Source organism: Balaenoptera physalus, assembly GCF_965194825.1.
Source record: "Balaenoptera physalus genome assembly, chromosome: 18".
Classification (NCBI taxonomy): domain Eukaryota; kingdom Metazoa; phylum Chordata; class Mammalia; order Artiodactyla; family Balaenopteridae; genus Balaenoptera; species Balaenoptera physalus.
This window is the reverse complement of record NC_138899.1, coordinates 28,727,827-28,748,213: the sequence shown is the minus strand read 5'-3', so window position 1 is coordinate 28,748,213 and position 20,387 is coordinate 28,727,827. Positions and strand designations below refer to the sequence as shown.

The window sequence follows — 20,387 nt, the reverse complement described above, 5'->3', positions numbered from 1 at the left end:
TTTGTGGGCCATCCAATCTCTGCCATCACTAGAAAGCAGCCATAGATGCAAACATTAATGAACAAGGCCGTGTTCCAGTAAATCTTTATCTGTGGACAGAGATTTGAATTTCATGTGACTTTTTTTTTCATGTGTCAAGAAATATATTCTGATTTTTAATTTTGGTTTTTACCTTTTTTTGAAAATGGTTAAAATATTCATAGTTGGTGGGTATTATAAAAACAGGGGCAGGTTGGATTTGGGCCACTCAGGTCGTAGGTTTGCCGACCCCTGCTTTATAGTTCATTTGCACACAAGGTAGATCTACATACAAGGTTGGTTTTAAAAATAGAGGAGAGGCTGTGTTAATTTAACGTGATGTAACATAATGTAATTTAAAAATAATCATAGTTGGTGGTTACTTTTGAGATTTTAGATTAAGTGCCTTATTATCTTATTTTCCTTTCATTGGCAAGGGGCTAAAGCAAAATTGTGAGGTCATGAGGACATGAATTGCAGTTTTATTCATAGTGTAATTTATTTAAATTTCATATAAAAGAGTTTGAGCAGAGAATTAGCTTTTCAAATTCAAAATTAGTCTTTTACTAAATTTGTATATAAATCTAAATCCTCTTTTGCTGTGAGACTAAATGCTTTTGTTCCAAAGATCCATAATCCATAATCCCATTATGAGATAAGAAGTAATGGATTAGAATAGGTTGTTCAATGGATGAAAAAAATTTTTGAAACTTAACATGTTTTATAAAGCAGTACATCTATAGTTTAGCAAGCATTAGTCTTACAGACATTATAAGGAAAAGGGCAAATTCCTACCCCATTCTCTTATGCCCATTTTATTACCCAGATGCAGTTACTTAACAAAAGCTATTTGTTCTGGTTTTGTTTGTCTACCCTCTCTTTTTAAATTCCAGGCTTATATGGCTATTGCCTGAGTTATCAATTTTAATCATTACCGGTTGGCTTTCTACTTTGGGTGGTGAAGGTTTCATTTTTAACTCCCCCCGCCCCCGCCCCCGCCCTGCTATACTTTTTCTCCACATATTCCGTCATGTAGCTTTTTACCAATTTTAGGATACATCAGTATGGATTATGATAGCAAGACTTACATCGAAGCCATGCAATATTTTATCATTATGTTTCTTTTTTCATTTAACTCTGCTTTTCCTTTAGTTAATTGTAAAAAGACACTTGATCTTCTTGATCCTTGTCATTAATTTACCCTTAGACTCTCCAAATGAAACATCCTCAGTGTGGTTAGACATAGACACCCACCAAGGGTTTTTATTTATTTAGTTTAACCATTCCTCCTGGTAGTGCCTTCTATTCTTACTGCAGTCTTACCTTGTTCTCTGTAGGCCTGTGCGCAGCTGTCATGGTGGGACTTCCTTTTGCTCTCATCCTGGGAATTCCGCATCCTGTTTTCTGCATTGTATCGCTTGTGTCCTAAATGCAGAGACTTCCTTTTCCTTATCTTCCCTAGTTTAGCAGAGTATATTCTCCTGTTGCTCTTTGTGAGGAGTAGAAGTGCAAAGAGGGTATGTGGGAGGTCAGTGGTGAGAACGTCATATGTCTGAAAATGTCTTTATCATACCTTTGCTCTTACACTTGATTGTTCTTCGGGCTACATGTAGAATTCTAGTTTAGAAAGCATTTCCAGCAGAGTTTAGAAGGCAGTGTTGCATTATATTTTAGCTTGAGGATTGCTGTTGAAATCCTGTACCATTCTCATTTTTGATCTTTCTGCTTAAAATACACTGGATATTTTAGAATCTTTTCTTCCTGGTATTTTGAAATTGCAGTGTGTGTGTGTGTGTGTGTTTGTTAGACAGTGGGCACTTCCAGCCTGGAAACTTTAGCTCTGCAAAATTTCATGCATTATTTCTTTGTAATCACCCCTCCTCTCCAGTTTTCTCTATTCTTTCTTTCTAGGTACTCCTTTTAGTCAGATGCTGAATTTCCTGGATTGATGTTCAGATTTTATATTTTTCTCTTCTTTTGTTTACTCTTGATTTTTTTTGAACATTCTGCTTTCTTGGAGATTAAAAAACTCGTCTGCTAAACTCTTTGGCTGCATATTTATTAAGTACCTGCTATGTGTCAGGGAACCACTGTAGGTAACGAGGATCCAGCAGTAACCAAAACAGATGTTAAGTCCCTGCCCTCACTGAGTTTACCATGTAGTTTGCAAACTTTAACTTAATCCTTCTGTTTTTTTGTAAGATACCCTTGTATATGTGAGGTATCTTAAATCTAGCAGCTTTCTGCTTCAGTTTAAGTGATGAAATCTGTCTTTGATAAAGCAGGAGAGGAGCAGCTGCTTGGGCTGGGGAGGGAGCCCGAGGGCTTTGGTACTCTTCCCGTAGACTTTGCAGCAGTCATCTTGTGTTTGTTTCACCACAGAACTCCCTACCCTCTGTGGTACCTGCACCATCAGTTCCAGAGCTTTTCCAGGTCTTTGTTCACTTGTCCCTCACTGTGGACCCTCAGAGCAGAGAATATCGAAACCCAACTGGGTCCATCACCTAATGTTTATCTGTTTTTTCATTTCTAAATAAAATGACTCTTCTTAGTCTGATAGTATCTCCTTTCCTATTCGATATTCCATGTAGGTTTAGAAGACTTGAGTTAGCTGTCATTCTCGTGTGGTTTTGTAGAAATGAGAGAAGAAATCATACTTAGTCCTCCATATCGAAGAATTCTTACTGGATTCCAGTTAAGGAATTCTTTGTCAGTGACAGCTAATTAACTGGTATCAGTTAATTACAGTTTTAACTTAAACTTTATTCATTATATACATAAATGTTTAATTGGAATAATGTGTGTCACGTATTTTAGAAGTTTCAAGTAACTCCCTAATAAAGCATTTTCTTTTTGTGTTTAGACTTCATTTCTCTTGAACAATCAGTATCTTCAAGTAACAAACATCACTGAGCATTTTCTTTGAGACCAGGGTTATATCTTCATTTGAATATAAATTGCCCAAGGACAGGGACTTTGTTGATCACACCAGCTACAGAAGGGAACCTGACTTGTATTAGACACTGTTGCTAAAATAAATGAATTTTTGTTTAATTCTTTATGAACCCAGTGTCACAATTACTACTGTTATAATTTCAGTTTTGCTTTTGAATATTTCAAGATGGGGTGAAGTCTTTGCACCACTTTCCTTACCAGCCATCTCCTTCTTTCAGAAGAAAGACTGGCGTCACTTGAAGTATCAACTTGCAGCATTGCTTTTCCATTCACAAGCATGTTTACTTTAAAATAATTGGTTTTTACTTACCTCACTGCATTTTGTTGCAAAATGATTAGTGGTTGTGCATGCTTCTCCCAGCCATTCCCCCACCCCAGAACTGTTCAGTAAGACCATCCACTGCCATGAAAAGGAGCAGTTAGAGATGAGCTTTGAAGAAAGGTAAAGTTATCCTCTCTGTCTCTTTCTTTGTCTCTTTCTCTGTCTCTCACTCTTTTACCAAGGGATAGGTAAATGTTCTTTAACGTTAGCCTGCAACTTCAGATAAGATGCTGCTTATTAGAGAACAAGTATTTTAGATATTTGGTTTTTATTTCCTGACCCTGATGTTTTTGGGAAGAAAATTACTCAACAATTAAAGATGAATTCCCTGAGAACATGTGAAGAGGGGCCATAGTTAAGAGGAGCCAAAGTCTATCTAGTGGGTGGACCTTATGTCCCCTTGGGTCCCTTGGTCTTACATCTCTTCTTTCTCATTCCCTCTTGTACCCTAGGAACTTAGCCTGTGCTGTTTTCTTGGTTGCAAATTAGCTGTCTTCTCTGCTTAAGGCCCACACATCACCAGGAACACATCTGAGTAAGGGTTTGTCAACCTCTGTTTCTGCAGGTACACAGGGTACCATTTCTCCTAGAATTGTCTCTAATTGTGTAGTCGCTAACGAGCTCATCTGGATTATAACTTCTTGAAGGGCCTAACTCTCTTCTTGTTGCCTGCCTTCTCGATTTGGGAGGGCCCTCTAATAACCTTCATTCATATCTGACACCTTTGTGACCCTGGTTCTAGATTACAAAACTTGGTAAATTATGGGAGAATGTATGCGAAGTGTTCAAGTCTTGCCTTGAGGTGTGAGAACAGGCTTATTAAAATCCTGCCCTTTGAAGAAGGTTTGGTTTTCTGAAGAAAATGATGGAAAAGAAATGTTTTATATGATTTAATTTTATAGGGCGTGAGCGCCCACATTATGACTGCTTGTAAGATATTGCTAGAAGAAAAGCTTCGTTGTCACAGCTATAATTTTGCTAATTGGTTAAGTGCACTCAAAATACAATAGGATAATTATTTTTGGTGTAGGGTATATATATTACAGATGATCAATATGTATCCAATACTCTTAAATTCTCATAGGGAATATAGATTGACTTTAATTAAAATATTAACTAATATTTTAACTGAATATTAATTAAATTAATTGCAACTTTATTGTGGCCCCTGAAACTTATTTTTTCCCTTTTCCAAACTGGTCTTAATATTCAAATTGTATAATTTGTAAAGTCTTATGTATCAAGTGGTCAGCACAGGCAAGTTACTTAAGCTTTCTCAGCCTCTTCTACATTTATGTTTATTTTATAGACTTGCTGTAAGGGGTTAAATGAAGATGTTTGTGAAGGAGACATAGTAAAGGCTTAAATATTCAGCCTCTAAATATTCAGTCTCTTTCCTAATATATTGGAATCACATAAATGGCTTTTTTGGGTAATGTACAGAAAGTAATGTTAAGAGTAAAATAACTAATTGCTGAAAGTTAAATCTTTCAGTACTTCTAAATCTACAATCTACTGGTATAAAATTAAGAAAACCTAAAATAATATTTCCTCTTTTTCTTGGTTGGTTTTCCCTTTTCGAAAATGCTCCTAACAATGTTTGTTATGTTCCATTTGGAAGCACCCTGTTTTGTGAACGTCTTTTAATTTAATTTTTAACATGTGTGTCCCTTTTTTGTCACATAGATTAAGCATCTGAGGCTAGGGGGACCTATACCTCAGTTTCCTTTTGAATTGCTAGTGCTTACTAAGTTGTCAAACATGTTTTAAGCTCTGAATGGTTGGTTTCTGTGATGTATTAATTTGAGTACATTTAAATTTCTTAGAGCAAAGAAACTAATTGAACATTTGGTGTTGTACATGGCATCCGGTTAGCCAAAGCCACACACACAAAAATTATGTAGTCACGTTCATTACGATGTTAGCTCTGAGGGTAGAGATTTGAGTCTGTTTTGTTCCCTGCTGTCACCCTCCCAGTGCCTGGAACAGCGCTGTCACCTGGTAGGCGTTAAATGCTGATAGTTGAATGAATGAATTTGGGGGAAGGGTTTTTGATCTAATGCCTCAGCCCTACTTGACTCTGTGGTTAAGAGCACATCACTTGTTTCCAAAGTCTTGCTTATAAGTGGGGACGTTTAACAGATTTCACAGGGCTGTTACAAAGATTTCAGGAAATGTTGAATGTGAAATTAGTTTGAAAAATGTGAAGTGCCATGTAAATATATGGACACATTCCTAATACGCAGTTCTTTATTCAGAGACTGAACCAAAAAAATACAGGGAATCCTCTTAGTTTGGCTATTTATAGAAAACGAAGAGTATTTTTTTCTTTGGGGGGGGGTGGGTCTGTTTTCTCTCCCTATAAATAAAGATACTTGGTAGAGTTAGGGATCTCAAATTGAAGTTTTATGAGGGTAGTTTATTCAAGAATAGTAGAAAATTCAAGAGGACCTCTGTGGTCTATTCCTTTTCTCCTGCTTCTTCTCGGATCTATATGTATTAATATTTCATTTCTGACATGCTTTTCTTTCTTCTTCCCCACTTCCTCCACCCCCTTAGAATGTAAATAACAAATACCCGTAGAACTTTCATGGGTAGCATTAACTCACATGATATCCTAAATTGGAATAAGGCTAATCTAGAGTCTTTTGTTAAGTCCATGTCATGAGGCTGGGATGTTAGATAATCAAATAATGATCCAAAAGCTTATCTAAGTAATTTGAAACACCCAATATGTGGCTCAGTTAATTTGGGGCCAGTTAATAAAAGCTTATCTTGCCTTAAGGTTCTTGAATGTCCATAACTATTGAATCAGGACAGGTCACATTTGAGGAGTGTGGGTATAGTTTGCACCAGTAGTGTAACTCTGCACACTTAGCTATCTTGGGTCATGTTTCCCTGGGACCATCTCTCATTTCCTCTGGGATTATATACTAAGCAAATGTGAATAGCTATTACCTCTTAGCTGAGTTTTTCTCTTATCTTCATATGACACCAGTTCCCATTCTTGTCTCAGTTGTTATGATGGAGTGTTTCTCTCCAAATTTAGCCAATGAAGAAGAAAGTTGTCGACTAACCCAGGGCTCTGAAGGTGGCCTTTTTCATTTGCAAAAGCCACACAGATTGAACTGAGACATTAAGAAGCTTATCGAGTGTCTTGTCTCCTGTAGCCTGCCCAGTCTCTCCTTGCGGGGCCCAAGATGCTATCTCCGCCAGCTCGTGTTTCCAGTCTTGAGGTGCTCTGTCACATTTGGAACACAAAATTAAAACTTAGTCTGTGCGGTTCACTTTAGGTAAGCTCTGTAAAGGATTCCCTTTCTCATTGGAAAAGTAATCTGGAATCACACTGAAATTTTTGTGCAGAGACAGGGTTTCTTGACATTTGCTATTATCTCTGTGCGCTGGAAGTTGAAGATGCATCACATCTGCGTGCTTCCATCACATCCTTGCTTTGCTCTTAGGCTCCGAATAGCATCAGTGTATTTGCTTCATTATTAGGAATGATGTCGAGTACAGTAAGTAACAAACAATTAGGGATTGTGTTCCCATGAAATTCACAGTTTCTATACCATTATATCCAGCAACATAGATATGTATTTGCCAGATATTCCTAAACAATTGTCCTTTCCTTTCTTTTGCCAATTATGCATGTGTTTCTATTTGTTTTTTTGTTTTTGTTTTGCATTTCCACCATGATTAGAAAGGTGTTTATCAAAATAAGCAATAACTCATGACAGTGCATAATGTTTGTTATAATGAACACATAATTGACATGCTATTTTGCTACCCACCCCAATGAGAAGAAATGATAGAGATTCTCCCAAAGCAGTTGTTTCCTGCTTTCACACTACTCTGATGATTGATTACACTTGCCTTTATGGCAGTAAAATTTTATTTTGGTAGGTGCTCATACCTGTTTCTTGGGACCTCTACAAAACAGTCAATTTCTGCAAGAATTTGTAGACACCTTTCCTGAGACACTGGGCCTTGACCAGAGAGATGATTCAGATGCTAAACCATGAAGTAAATGTGTTGAGCACTTGCTAGGTGCAGGCACAGTGCTAAGGACTAAGGGTACCGTGGCAAGATGAACTCAGCATCTGGCCTTTGGAGCAAGCAGTCTAGTACAGGGAACAGATGACACAGATGGCAGCTCTTGTTCTTTTTTCTTCCTTTCCCTTAAAACAAGCATGATGATGTTCATGGACCTGAGTCTGAGGGGTGTGGCCAGGAAATGCTTTCCTGAGGATGTGACATGTTGAAGAGTCAGCAAAAGTTCAGCAGGTAACTCTGTAGGAGAGGAGGACAGGGGAGCAGCTCAGACCAGAGGAGCAGCGTGTGGAAAGGCCCTGAGATGGGATAAGACTCGTGAAGTGAGAGGAACTGGCAGACCACTGGCAGGGAGAAAACCTCAGCTGAGTGATTCTAAAGGAAACTAGAGCTAAGGACTCTGGACTTTCTCTTAAGATGGTTGGGAAACCTTTGAATAGTTTTAAGCAAAGGAGTGACATGACTTTGGACAGGAAAGCTACAGGGTGTTATCTGAAATGTCTTACAAGACTGACCCTTTTTTGAAATCTGGCAAAATTTGGAGAGTTGAAATAGTGATTTTAGAAATTCTTTGGGATGTTGCAGTTGGGCTTTAGCATTTTTTAGGATGATTCTTTAACTTAGACTTGGAAATGTTTTCTCCTGCTTCTCTCATTAATATCCTGAATTTCTTGCGTGACCTCCTATGAGAAGCAGTAGTTTAAAATGTGGCCAAACTTCATGGTGCTTAATTTACTTTGAAAATATAAGGCTTTGATAGTCTCATTTATTTATAATACATGGAGCTTTATACTTTTATATAATGACAAGTTTCATGTGTTTGAATTTTGGAGCTCTTGTCATTTTGTACTTGTGAGTTTAATATTTTTCCACTTGTAAGATTGTATTTCAGTGAACGGGGTGTGTGTGTAAAAGTATCGATCTTTTGAAATTCAGGTTTTAGTCATCTTGTGTGTGCCTGTGTATTCATATACGTGTGTATATATGCACATGCAATGTAATCGTGTGTGATTTTCCATTTTCATAGCATTTTTAGATAATGAAAGTGGGCTCAGGAAAAGGATACTCTAGCAGTAAGAGTTGCTGGCATGTGCTAAGGATGATGACTGCAAGTGGTGGGGATGTCTAATCTTCAGGGTCCAACCAGATTCCTATTTTTAAAGAAGGCAGAGAGATCTGATTGAGAAGCAGAGCTCGAGGTGACTTCAGGTGTCCATATTAGACTGAGCCAGAGGGTGGGAGGAGTATTGGATGAACTTCGGAAGCCTTCCGCTTTCCACCCCTAGGATAGAGACCTCCTTCCTTTGTGCTCTTGGGATCTCAGCCACTCTGCTTCTGCATGTGCAGACACCTATGGGGAACTTGCTTATGAAATACTCCACCTGTTTACATACTGTCTGTTGTTAGTTTCCTTAGAGGCCTGTTGGGGTAATACCTATACTGGTGCCAAAGAAACTCACGCCAGTTACCTGTATTCAGATGAACTTAGCCTTTATTCTTAAATACGAACCAGCAACCAAGTCTCACTTGCTTTTTGAGAAAACTAATAGCATGAACAAAATAAACAGGTCAGCTGACTTTGTAGGAAAGAAGTAACTAGGGGAATAGAGAGCTCAGTGTGCTCAGATTCAAGAGAGTAATACAATTTTAAAACAAGAACAGAGTGCTAGGAAGAGCAGTAGTCAAATTATTACTACTTTTAGTCATTTTTAATTTCTTGCAAGTACTGAAATAGAATTGGAGAGGGCTAGGAACCAAGCTGCTTATCTGAATTGGACAAAGGAATTGCCCCAAAAGACAGAAAATTTAGAAAAGTTAGGGCACTTGAAGGACAGATCTGCAACCTCTAATCTTTAACAGTTTTAGAAGCTGGAACAGATAGTTTAGAGGAAGAAAGAATCAGTAAATAACGGAAGAAAATCTCTTTGAGCTGAAAAAAGACACGCCCTCAGCATGAACTGGGATAGATGAAAAGAGATCTACACCTAGACATCCTGGTTTAATTCAGATTTTCCAGGGTTTAGGAGAATATCCTAAAAATGTTCAAAGGAAGAAATAGGTTATCTACAACAGTAACAGACCTCAGATATTTCATAAGTAATATTGGATGCTAGATGGGCAATATTGTCTTTAAAGTTTTGAGGGGAAATTATTTTCAAACTGTAATTTTGTACCCAGGCAAATAATAAATTGTGGAGGCAAGTGGGAGAGGTTTTTGGATCTGCAAAGATTTAGAAAATTTTACTCTATGCACCCTATTTTAATGGCGGGAAAAGCACAGGAGAGAGATCCATGAGATCTAGCAACCCTAGGTCACCAAGATGACCTAGGAGAAACCAAGAAAGATAAATAAGAAAATTAGTTGACTCTGAAGGCTTATGATGTCCTTCCCCTAGTTGTTGGGGTCTAGTGCCAGTTACTTTTCTTTGCTGTGGTCCTTTCACAATACTCAATTCTCCAGTTAATGGTACTTACTACACCAAAACACTGAAATGCCATGTTTATGTGGCTTGACATCCAGTGATCACCTTAAAGCTTGTCCGAAGCACAGCTATCGCACAGAACAAAAATACAATAAACCTTGACAGTGTCCAGATAGAACTGTCACACCGAGGTGGAAGGTAAGAGAGGGTGAGCATGCAGTAAATGTCTAACCTTTTCACCACAGGGAGTCAGGTACCAACAAGCTGGTGCTGGTTTGTCTACTTAAAGTTGCACTTATATACGAATTATATAATTGTCCCCAAATTCCAAAGCAAAACTCCTGCCAAATGGATCTGGTTGTTATAACCTTTATGTATATTTGAATGTTCTTCTCCATGCAGGTATTTTAATAAAATCATGGAAGTGGTTAGTTTTAGGGCCAAAAGAAGTTTTTGCTTCGTCAAAGCTCCGTTATTTATATTGATATGTTTACTTTCTACTACCACTCAAGACTAGTAGGTCAGAGGCCTTTTCTGCCACTGGAATGTAGGCCACATACATTGTGTCCCTTACTGGCAGAAGAGTACCCTAGCCCAGGAGATGCTAAATAGGAAGGATGGTTCAAATTCCATTTCCATCACTCTTCTATTCAGGAGCTTCTAGTGCTTTCTATTAGCCTACTGGGCTTGGATTCTTAGCACACTGTACATGTTCAAGGGCAGGAAGACTCTCATTGGTTATCTAGTCTATCCTTAGTGTTCGCTGGGGGGAACCCACTATATTCAAACGTGAGATCATCTAGCCTATTTCTTCATAGAATTAGATTCTGTAGCATCTTCCTTATCTCATTATTGCCATGTAGAACGTGGAAGTTGTTCCAGCCGGCTGTCACGGCTTGCGTTGTGGCTGTAGTCTAACTTGAGAGCAGCCGTCTGCAATCCGCATGACAACATCGCATGGTTGACAGATTCTTAGGTCACTCTTTTCCCTTGTTCTTTGCAGGTTACATTGTTACTTTCACATAGGCCCTCTTCTCACATTCTGTGGCCATTTTCACTGTCCTTAAATTTGATGTAAGCCATAGCAGTCAGGCCTAAGGGAGAAATGACTTCTGTACAAGGGAATTTTTAAACATGCCTTTGAAGTCTAATTACTACTGAAGTTAGATTTATTTTTAATCTCCCCTATTAATTGCAGATGGGAAGTCTGATGACGATGGTGACTTGTGAAGTCGTAGAGATCACTCCAGTCCCGGATAACACTGGGTTTGGTCCATGTGTGCTTAAAGCTGGCAGCTTATCTTCAGTTTTGACCAGTGATTAAGTGGAAACAAGTTGACAATCCACAGAATTTCCCTTCCCAACTCTCATTTTCCAGCCTTACTTTTAGACCATTGTCCTGGTTAGAGAAGACCTGAGAAGGATCCAGTAGTAGCTGGGAGAGAAGAGCATTCGGCATGTGGTCTCGGGACTGGTTAGGGTCTGAGAAGTAGGAAAGGTCTAATGCCTTAATCATGATGATGAGATACTTTAACCAGCTAGATTACTTTAACTATGAAATTCAGATCAAGAATAATTATAAAACTCTGATCCCTATGGAATAAATGTTATCAAGTAACACTCCTTCGTGGTGAAATTTTGTAACTCTCATTCAACAAATATTAAACATTTATCTGCCAATCATTGAGGGTATACCCCATCTTTTAGTTACTTTCAAACCTAATATGTTAAACTTAATCCTAATGTTGAAAGTGACTTTCTTGATTAGCTCTAGGTATTATTTATATGCGTAAATGAACTGTTTTATTAGATGTTTTTTGAAGGTGGTATGTAAGTCATGTTTTTATAAATTATTACATTTTGAATATAACTGGAAGTTTAAATACTGAGTATCTACAATCTTCTGGGATCATAGGTATATATGTATCATATCTATATAAAACATATAATTTTAAATCATTACATTTGTCATTGTAGGTTGAATGGACTGAACCTGTGGGAAAAGATTCAAATTAACTTAGTAGGTTTTTCTAGCTGTAATTTGAAGATTGAGAGACTTGGGGGTGATGACTAGCTAACTCTGATTAAATAGCCCCTAAGAATACCAATTACACCAATTAAGGACCTCATCTACTAGTTCTTTAGCCTTTCTCCTTATATCAGTCCACTGGTATGTGCATAATAGTTGAATCCTCTTTACTTTCTGTATGTCTGGGAAAGAGCAGTATGATCACCTGTTTCAGAGTAGTAGAAGGACCTCCTAGATCCCATATGCTTATTTTATCAGGCCAGGGAGAGCTGTGGAGAAATTAATGCTGCTCAAGTTCACCCAGTAAAAATAGTGGATCAGATAAGCTGCAAGCCATATGTTACTACTTCAGGGGGCTGGCATGGGTTGGAGCCAAGTCAGCAGTGCTTACTTTCTGTGAACTTACTCCAGAAAACCTTTACCTCAGTCTGTGCAGTCAGAGTTTGTAAGAGTGAACCAATAAAATACTGTCTTTCCTAGGGTTCTTAGTTCCCTTGTTGAAGCTTAGTCCAAGCATTTCTGTAGGCTATAGGTATGTAAAGCTGTAATATAATCACCTAGGAAGTTTATTCTGGAGAGGATGGTTTGTGAAATGGAGGTCTTCCTGCCCCGGTGGTTTGTGGGCTTAGAGCAAAATGCTGTGGTCTGGATACAACTTCCTGCCAATATAAGGAGAACAGAAAGTATTAAAAGAGCTGATGTCGCCTGTGCTTCGCTGATCCTAAACCACTCTATACCTGGTGTTAGTGAAGGGCCATGTAGTTGAATTCCTCTAATTGTTTGGCTTGGAACTGAGGCCTGCCTACCTGTTGTATAAAAGAAAGAATAAAAGCGGAAGGATTGAATGATTGTTAATCTCTCCTTGCTTCCTTTTCCTTTACTTTCCGGGACTCTGTGGTAAAGAACATCATTGTTTAAGACTCAGAGATATGACTTAGGAGCTTGTGGTTTGGAAGAAACCATATTTCTTAAAAATGTGTCATTTGGGATGTTTGTTTCCTCTGAGATAGTCTTTGGGTAAATAAGTGAGAACTGTTGACCTATCCTGGTCAAGCTGTTGAAAGTTCAAGGTCCAGTACTTTGCTTCTGAGTTGCTGACAGCTGAGGAAAGATTAAGCCTGTGAAATTGTCTAGATGAGCTCTAACGTAAAAAGCATGCCCATCGTTTTGAGAAGGCAGGTTAAATGGCCTGAGTATTGGGAAGAGTGGAAGAGTGGATCATTTCTGCACTCTCCTTTCTCCCACCCAGCTTCCAGAACATTTTCCCTCAGAATTTAGAAAACGTTTTTGCCCAACTTGCTGTAACTTTTCAGTAGTTTTCCTTAAAAAATGCTTTGTAGTTTGTGAATACATGGTGCAAACTTTTGTCTTATACTCGCCACAGCCCTGCTTATTACCCTCTGACAAACATACCTTCTCTTCCGATGAGAACGCTGCAACACGAGGATGTTACATTGATCTGCTCCAGATCTGAGAACCAGCTTGTGGCAGGATGGAGACCGGAACTCTGGTGTCCAATGTCTTTTTAGTCTTTTGTTGGTCTTTATTACAGTATGTTATGAAAAATGACAGTAAAGAAGAATGCTATTGGCTATCGTTGTTATGTCTTAACCCTTGATGTACCCTTGCAATAGAATTCTAATCCTGTGCATTTATCAGAGGGAATATTACGAAACCTGTATGTATAATAGTCCAAGGGTTGGCAAGTTATGGCCATACCTGGCCTTCTGCCTGTTCTTATATGGCGTCTTTCACATTTTTAAACGGTTGAGAAAAATGAAAAGAACAGTAATATTTCATGACCCATAATTTCTATGATACTCAGCTCTTGGTATATATAAATAAAGTTTTGTTGGAGCATAGCCATATTCATTCATGTATGTATTGTGTGTGGTTGCTTTAATGCTGTGATGGCAGAGTTGGCGGAGTTGAGTGGTGGCAGCAGAGACCATAGGACAGCAAAGCCTAAAATGTTTACTGCCTGGCCCTTTACAGGAAATGTTTGCCAACTCTTGTGTTGGCCTGTTGCTGTGATCTCTGACTTTCATAGGCATTGAATACAGCCACCTAGCCCTTCCAGACCCACATCTAACTCTTCTTACCAAGATCTTACCCTAGATCTCTAAAATTCCCCAGTGGCAAATAACCTTCAATCACTAGGGCTTTTTTTCCCTTACTTATTTATGACAAAGGTGGTGTCACTTTGACATTTCCATGAGTAATATGGCCACCACACTTCAACTATCTAAACCTAAACCAGTAGGACATAAATGCCCTTTAGAGAATCATAAAAAGGACACTTGGCTAACATCTTCAAGTGTTTTGTTTAGGCTTGCCTGTTGAGATTAGTATTATCACGGAGATATGCTCTCCAGACTCACCTAGGTAATAACCTGTGCTTGTCTCAGTGGTGGGCCGGTCATTACTGTTAATACTTGCCAGGTTCTCTGTTCCAGCCTCTGCCTTCTCAGCATGTTTATTGCCTTCTAATCTACAGGTTAGAGCCCACAAAACCCACCTTCATCTCCCGCCACCTCTACTGATCCTCCCCGTACCCACTCTTAAATGTTCCTTCCTTAGGCCTCTTCTCTTTTCCCTCTTTACATTCTGCTTGGGTGATTTCACTCGTGCCTGCGGTTTCATCTAACACTTAATTGTTGACGTACCCTGATCTCTTTGTCTCTTGCCCTCTTTCCTGAATTCTGACGCCTTACTGGACACGAGCACATAGGCATGTCCTACAAGTATCTCGAATTTAATTCATTTTTTTCGTAAGCATGCTTATCTCATGTTTCCCGTCTTAGCGGACGGCATCTGTGTCTTAGAATCCGTGGTGTTAGCTTTGCCTTACTCCTTTTCTCCACTCCCTGTATTCATTGGCTCACCAGATATTTCCACTTCAGCTCAGATGTGGCTTAACATGTTCTCACCAAATGTTCTGCCAGTACTTTAGTTTGGTACCTCGTGGTGTCTCACCAGCTGCACCTGTGAGACAGGAGTTAGGAGGCTGTGAAGCCTCCTAACTGGTCTCCCAATCATCAGTCTCTACCCAATTAGTCCATCATCTGTATGTCGTCAGAAAATACATATCTGATCATGACTTTCTCCTTCTCAGAGTCAAGACAGTACTTGAATATTAAAGCCTCTGCTACACATGACCGTGCAGAAACGGATCCTCCCAAGCTCTCCAGCCCTAACTCTTCTCCACATATACCCTATGCTTCAGTCCTAACATCAGCCATCCCCTGAATATGCACTGCTTGTTCATGCCTCCATGACTTCACATGTGTTATCCAGAATGAATATGTAGAATGGCATTGTACCCTGGGAGATAAGCTCCTCAACCTTCAAGGGCCATGTTAAACATCATGTCTTCTGGTGAAGTCTTTGGATTCCCTCAAAGTTGACCATTGTCCTCACTTTGCTCTGCGCGCACTTCATGGTGCTGTCATGGCGCTTGTGCTCGTGTTACTTGCCTGTCTTCTGCACTACTGGTCTTTAGAAATTGAAGTGGGAAGGGCGGGAGAACAGTGTCCATATTTTACCCAGCTCAGTATCTGTAGCATCTGGCACTGGAGAGCCACCATGGTGGGTGCCTACTCAAATGAAGAGAAAAATGAATTTTGGAAAAGCAGGTGGGAGCACAGGGGCCAGGCAGATTTCCCAGAATGACTGTGGGAATTGAGCAGGAAAAGAACTATGTGCTGTGTGTACCTATGGAAGAGATCGCTCCTGGAGACTGACCTTTATTTTTTTGGTATCTGTTGGTAAATGTTGAATAAAGGAATGACTCTGGGTGTGGTCTGTAAATGTTGGGTGTCTGAATTATTCTGGAGCACTAGACTCTTTTGTTTTTTTGGCTTAAGAGTACACAGATAGTTGGCCAGTTCCTCAAAGCAGCTCCTGGGTTAGGGAATGATGGAGAATATACATTTGGGTAGCTGAGAAGAGCCACGAGCAAGGAGATACAAAAATATGACTTATGTAGAAGGCAGTTCTGTGAATTTTAGTAAAACAGAACTCAGATTTGCTGTTAATGAGTTTTCATCAGGCTTATTAAAAACTGCAGAAAGAAAACATTTCTAGGGCTGCTTTAGACTGATTTCTTCACACTGCTGGGATCATTCCAGCCTCGGGAGTGATGCGCCAGATCACCTGCTTTGTGAGAGAGACAAGTGACAGGTTGTGGGAAATTAGTGAGCCATGGTCTCTGCAAACTGCAGTTTTGACTTTTAGAGTCTTGTTCTTGGATGAGAAAGAAAAAAAAAAAGATGGGAGAAGTAGAGTAGGGCTTGTTTTTAGGATAACTTCCCATGCCTTAGCCTGTTCAGGCTGCTCTGTAACAGAATACCACAGACTGGGTGGCTTATACATGGCAGAAATTTATTGCTCACAGTTCTGGAGGCCGGACGTCCGAGATCAGGTGCCAGCACGGTCTGGTGAGGGCCCTCTCCAGGTTGCAGATTTCTCCCTGTATCTTCACGTGGCAGATCTCTCTGGAGCCTCTTTATAAGGCACTACTCCCATTCAGGGCTCCACCCTCAGGACTTAAGCACCTCCCAAAGGCCCCACCTACTAATACCGTCATCTTTGGGGTTTAGCGTTTCAACATATGAATGTTAGGGGGACACAAAAAATCAGACCATAGCACCTGGTTAGAAGTGTGTCTGTACTGATAGAAGCCACTAGAAAGAGTAAGAGTCCAGCCCTCCAGGACTCACTCACCCAACTCAAACCAACTCGGATGCTACGCTGATAGTGGGGTGTATAGAAATTCCACTAAACACACTTTTAAGCTCTTTTGTATATGGTTTCTTTGATTTTAAGAAATGTTAGCATCTCAAGAATTTGAGGAAGCTTTGTAGCCTTCTTGCATGGTTTACCACCAACTATTGATCCTGGCACAATCCTTCACTTTAACTGTGCATTGTAGGAACTAGCTCATCTAGGCTGAAGCCTGTTTAATCCAGATGCGTCAATTACTCCACACGGGACCTGGCCGTTAGTGATATAAAATCATTTAGCTCGAAACCAGAAGATTCACACACATAAAGTTCAACAATTTAGCGGTTACTGGGAAGTATTCACGAAGTGCTCCTACAGGTATATTTCTTCACTGGGCCTCAAGCTGGGCTGAAATGTCTAGACTCACCTTTGTCTTCAAAGATATACTAAATTGTAGTTATATTAAGTTTAAGAAATTTGGCAAAATCATTTAGATGTCAAGGTAGGAATGGTAGAATGATTTGAAATAGGGGAGAATTAGTGAACCTGCCAAGATTTTGACCACATTCAACATTTATCGATTATATACTATGTACCAGACATTGTATTGGGTACTCAACTGGCTCTGTCTATAACAAGGGGAAAGTGTGAAAATGATTATTTCCAGAATAGAGTGTTGCTTTATTTTGAACTCTTTTAGGTAGATGCAGTACTGTCCTTTTGAGGATTATCACTAAGATTTACATATTAAATCAGTTACTCTTTTTCCTTTTATGTGAATTAAGCCATACTGCATTCTTAAATTAGATTTTGATTATATGCATGGATATATATATTCAACAAAAATTTGAATATTTACTATATATACTATGAGTGTAGGCAAGGATGATCAAGGCATGGTAGGAGTGTCATGGTTTCTGGGAACTTTTTTGTTAGGAATAATTTTTAGTGTGGAAAATTTTAAAAATTTAGATTCTTTCTTAAACCTATCCCATTACCTATCCTTTATGATTTTTCTTGATATTATCATCACTGGAGCACTTATCAAATTGATTTTTGCAGGGGGTTTATACTTTGCCTAATGATATACAAAAAATAGCTTCACAGATATAGTGTGATTTATTTTTTAAGTTAGACAACTTTGAAGGTGTACAAAAAAAATAACCTAGTAGACCATTGGACACTCAAACTAGTTTCTTGCAGAACGTTGAGGTATCTGTCCACAACTTTAGTACTTTGTCACATTTATTTCAATAGAAAATGCTTATTAGACAGAAGGTGGCAAAGTTGAAAGTTTAACCAATACCAATTGTATTCTTAACAAGGAAGCTTTAGAAACACTCTAGATGTGGGCAGTGAGGTATAGGGCAGTGGATAAGGGTCCTAGTGAGGTGATCTGGAGTACCTGAGATCTAGTATTTGATGAAAAGCCACTGTGGTACTTTAGAAAGGAAGAGAGCAACACAGTTAAAATAATCAAGGACCAACACAAGCTTGGTAGCAACGCTCAGAGCAAGCTTTCTGAGGGCAGTGTTGGTGGCCAGAACTTGGCTGAGGAATAGATTGCGATAATCTAGTGAGAGGTGGCGAGGTCTTGATGAAGGAAGTGGCAGTAGGACCACAGAGAGTGTGCAGACAGAAGTGTTCTGGGAGAGAGTTTAACTTAGGTATTTGGGAATGAAAGCCTTGCCAAGTATGATACGTTTGATCCAAGTTGGAGAAGCCCTTGACTTACCGAGAGAACTTTGGAGTAGGAGGATAGGAAAACTTAGCTGTTCAGAAGTTCATCACCCATTTTCTCCTTTAATCAAAAGTTGTCTTGCTCCTTTCTTAGGGTCATTTTGATCATCATCAAGCCTCTCAAAAAAACTTGACATCCTCGTGTATACGGAAAATCCATTAAATTAATTAATTGGAAAAAACAAAATTGCCCTATGAAAAGTTCTTTTTGTTTGTTTTTATTCTCTGCGAAAATGCTTCCTGTTGCAGTTGTTACTTTGTCGCTAATTCTTTGGCGACACAGTGAAGAATAACTAGGATGCGATGGCTTCCGCTCCCCTCCCCTCTCCTCCTCCACCACAACCTCGGGCCCTAATATAACATCGTTCTTTTGTTAGCTTGCCTCTGCAAAAATTCTCCTCCCTCTTCTTAAAAAGCCTCCATGCCAAAGCACAATGCAGAGCATTCTTTCCTGCAATAGATGCTAATTGTGTTCTTCGGTGGGATCTTGCTGTCACAGCCGCAATCGCTGTGCCATTGTGCTGGGAGGCCCGGGCCACAGTAGTTATTGTGCAGAGTAATGAATGCTGGTTAGTTGTGATGCGTTCTCGCCTGCATCTGTGGGTGAGAACACGCAGTCACTGTAATTTGCCTGGCGAGTGATCGTATTGGTGTAACATAACATCAACTGTTAAGCAAGTTAGCTGTCACAAAGAACTATGGGTTTTTTTTTGTTTTTTTAATACAAAATTTTTAATGAGAAACTGAGTTATAGAGATTGAAGATGTGAGAAGAGCTACCTAGTGTGTGTTGCATATTAACCCCTACTTCTCAGTGTGTTTTGGGATCAGGTTTACAATATCTGATGGTTTAGGGAAGGGAGTGCCAGCTCTGCACGTCTCTGCTCTGGCACAGATTGGGAATTGCATGTTGGATAAGTGACGTGACTGCTGTCAACTAGGAACGAGGCTTCCTGGCAGTGACCCCTTCGTGAAACTTGGGGATTCTGAAAGCAGAATCCCTGTGAATGTAGTTTCTTCAACTAGTTCTTCCATCTGCATAAGGAAAAGGTATTTCTTCTGTAGTTGTTTGAATGGGATGGTGCTGTTTCTCAAGAATTCTTGCTGAAGTAACAGGAAGCATTTGCTCTTATAAATAACCGTGGTGCTATTATGCAAGGACCTTACCAGTCTCAGGATTGGACGTTGTTACTTTTTTGCCTGCCCACAGCCTACAGTTTCTTCCTCGCCAACCCCACTGCCCATTTTTGAATACTTTTTAGCTATTTGCTCATTAGCATCTCTCATTAAAAGTGTCCTGGGAGTGCATTTCAAAGCAGTTCTTTTTATACTTGTTTCTTCAAGTTTTGTCAAATTTCCAGCAAATATAATGAAGTTATTGCTCAAAGTGAAACTTAACCTAATTTATACTTTTCATCTATTCCCTCATGTCCTGCTTTAGCACGTGTCTAAGTGATTGCTTTTTAGAAAAGTGGATTTTGACTAGCACAGTAATTTGTATGTCATGAAGAGAGAGGAAGTGATTTTAGGTGTGACTTAAGTTTTTTTTTTTTACAATTTAGGGTCTTTTTATGATCCCAAGATCCAAGGGGCTGGTAATTTTGGAGGAGGGAAATATGTTAATTAGGACAGGAGAGATAATGTGCAATTAGATCATCTGCCGATGCAGGTAAAATTCCTTTTTGTTCCTTATTTTACAGTATTAAATTAATAATAGGTATAATCCTACCATTAAAAGTTACATAAATACACATGTTCAATGCAGAAAATTTGGAAAATATTTTTTATAAAGAAAAAATCCAGCAGATTATCAATTACCTCTATGCCTGACACCTGAAATAACTATCACTAAGTTTTGGTGTATGTATACCCTTCTGTGATTTTTGTAGATCATTTTTCCACAAAACTTGTTTTGGACTCAAGCAGAGATGCAGTAGATGCAGTAGTCATTTTAAGTTTCTTCCATAATCCAAGAACAAATTTCCATAATAATTTTTTGATCAACATTTATTAATATTAAATGGGTTGAAAATAAACCTTAGGAAAAAAAATAGGACTCTGAACAGTTAATATTAAGAACTATTTCCCATAATTCTAAAGATAAGTTTCCTTGAGTTTTTCTTTTG

General features: G+C 39.0%; 1 protein-coding gene across 3 annotated transcripts in view; it reads left to right on the top strand.

Moving 5' to 3' along the window:
* Nucleotides 1-20,387, top strand: part of SLAIN1 (SLAIN motif family member 1) — a 64,772-nt gene that overhangs the window by 16,970 nt on the left and 27,415 nt on the right. Inside the window, exon 1 of one of the 3 annotated variants that reach the window (XM_082434866.1) lies at nt 19,855-19,930. The exons of the other annotated variants lie outside the window; for them this stretch is intronic. The gene's annotated coding sequence lies outside the window, so the exon portion shown is untranslated. Of the gene's footprint in view, nt 1-19,854; nt 19,931-20,387 lie in introns of those variants that run through there. 3 annotated transcript variants of the gene reach the window in all.